The sequence below is a fragment of the Rattus norvegicus genome, chromosome 14 (genome assembly GCF_036323735.1).
Source record: "Rattus norvegicus strain BN/NHsdMcwi chromosome 14, GRCr8, whole genome shotgun sequence".
NCBI lineage: Eukaryota > Metazoa > Chordata > Mammalia > Rodentia > Muridae > Rattus > Rattus norvegicus.
Window position 1 is genome coordinate 85,540,563 of NC_086032.1, and position 2,618 is coordinate 85,543,180.

Sequence of the window (2,618 nt, forward strand, 5' to 3'; positions counted from 1 at the left end):
GTCATACACAAAAGCACTACACCTGGGGCTGGGGATTTAGCTCAGTGGTAGAGCGCTTACCTAGGAAGCGCAAGGCCCTGGGTTCGGTCCCCAGCTCCGAAAAAAAGAACCAAAAAAAAAAAGCACTACACCTGGCTCTTCACAGGACGTCAAGAATCAACCTTCCCATGGTCTCCTAGCAAGAACCTTACCATTTGAGCTATTTCCCCAAATCCCAGAATATGATTTTTTTTTTATAGAGAAATAATTCGATTCAGGGGTGGAGGAAGTTCTGCTATATAAAGGAAAGACTCGACCGGGATAGCCAACGGCCCGTGGAGCAACATGCCTAAGTTTTATTGCGACTGCTGTGATACGTATCTTACCCATGATTCTCTTTTTTTTTTTTTTAAAGATTTATTTATTTATATATGTGAGTACACTGTCACTGTCTTCAGACACACCAGAAGAGGACATCAGATCTCATTACATACAGATGGTTGTGAGCCACCATGTGGTCGCTGGGATTTGAACTCAGGACCTCTGGTAGAGCAGTCAGTGCTCTTAACCACTGAGCCATCTCTCCAGCCCAAAAGGACACCTTTTTTTTTTTTTGGTTTTTTTTTTTTTTTTTTTTTTTTTTCCGGAGCTGGGGACCGAACCCAGGGCCTTGCGCTTCCTAGGCAAGCGCTCTACCACTGAGCTCAATCCCCAACCCCTTACCCATGATTCTCCGTCTGTGAGGAAGACACACAGCCGAGCTCCGAAACACAAAGAGAATGTGAAACACTGTTACCAGAAATGGATGGGAAAGCAGGCCCAGAGCCTGACTGACAAAACAACGGCTGCGTTTCAACAGGAAAGATCTCTCCAGCTCCGTTCTCTGCTCCTCTGCCTGTAGGAGCCGCCTCCCCCCAGTCTCCCGGGTCCTCCTCTGCCTGGCATGATGCCTGCACCCCACATGGGAGGCCTTCCCATGATGCCAGTGATGGGCCCTCCTCCTCCTGGGATGATGCCTGTGGGACCAGCTCCTGGGATGAGACCACCCATGGGAGGCCACATACCCACGATGCCCGGGCCTCCAATGATGAAACCTCCCGCCCGCCCTATGATGGTGCCCACACGGCCTGGCATGACCCGGCCAGACGGATAAGAGCAGAAGCACTCTTTATCCTTTTGTATTTCCCCGTTGTTTCACCAGGAGATCTTGGTGCTGAGCCTGTGTGTTTACTGGAAGCATGACAGGGAATTTCCCTTCCTAACAGAGAGAACGCTTCTGGAGGGAGAAGTGATACAAAAAAAAAGTGCGGTTTTCACTTATATTGTGGAATGTGAAAATAAAGTCATCAGCTCTTTTAGTTAAAAAATAAATAAATAGGGTTGGGGATTTAGCTCAGTGGTAGAGCGCTTGCCTAGGAAGCGCAAGGCCCTGGGTTCGGTCCCCAGCTCCGGAAAAATAAATAAATAAATAAATAAATAAATAAATAAATAAATAAATAAATAGTGGTTGGGAATTTAGCTCAGTGGTAGAGCGTTTGCCTAGCAAGCACAAGGCCCTGGGTTCGGTCCCCAGCTCTGAAAAAAAAGAAGCAAAAAAATAAATAAATAAATAAATTAAAAATAAATAAATAAAATAAAGGAAAGACTCAATTCTCAGGGATTTTGTATTGAGAGATATAGACATTTCAGTACTTTTTCTTTTTTTTTTTTTTTTTAAAGATTTATTTATTTATTATATATATAAGTACACTGTAGCTGTCTTCAGATACACCAGAAGAGGGCATCGGATCTCTTTACAGATGGTTGTGAGCCACCATGTGGTTGCTGGGAATTGAACTCATGACCTCTGAAAGAGCAGTCGGGTGCTCTCAACCGCTGAGCCATCTCTCCAGCCCCCTTCAGTACTTTTTCAGTTACCATCTTTTGACTTCTAGAATAGAGCACCTGTCTTTGAAAAAATTTAAAAGTTGTCTCCAGTTTCTTTCAGTTTCACCAAATGTAAACATTCCACCGTGTAGGCCCATATGATTGCATTTAATTTCCAGTGAAAAATGTAAATTCCAGTTGAAAATGGAAGTTGTACTCAAACAGGAGGGCACTTGCAATTCCAACACTTGGCAGGTTGAGGCAGAAAGATCTTGAGTCCAGAGCCAGCAGCATAAGCTACACAAGGACTCCATTGTAGTCCAAACAAATGGAAGAAAAGTTTGATTAAAAGATTTTTTTTTTTGCTAAACATGGTGCCTTGCTCGATCCCAGCACTTGAGAGGCAGAGGCAGGTGAATTTCTGTGAGTTTCAGGCCAGCCTGTTTCACATCACAAGTTCCAGGACAGGCGTATGAGATTCTAACAGAGTAGGCTTGCCAGCTCCTTCCCTTTGTGTTTTATCACATTGTTTTGACTGTTAATATTCTGCTAATTGAAAGATGAGATGAAGTTTAAGTATTTTTTTAAAAGGTTTATTTATTTTATGTATATGAGTACATCGTAGCTGTCTTCAGACACAGCAGAGGGCATTACAGATGGTTGTGAGCCACCATGTGGTTGCTGGGATTTGAACTCAGGACCTCTGGAAGAGCAGTCAGTGCTCTTAACCACTGAGCCATCTCTCCAGCCCCAACCAGTCACTTCTTATTTAG

At 43.9% G+C, this 2,618-nt stretch overlaps 1 pseudogene; it reads left to right on the forward strand.

Moving 5' to 3' along the window:
- Positions 1-784: 784 nt before the first annotated feature.
- LOC134481871 (U1 small nuclear ribonucleoprotein C-like) lies at positions 785-1,325 on the forward strand (annotated as a pseudogene).
- The last annotated feature ends 1,293 nt before the right edge of the window (positions 1,326-2,618 follow it).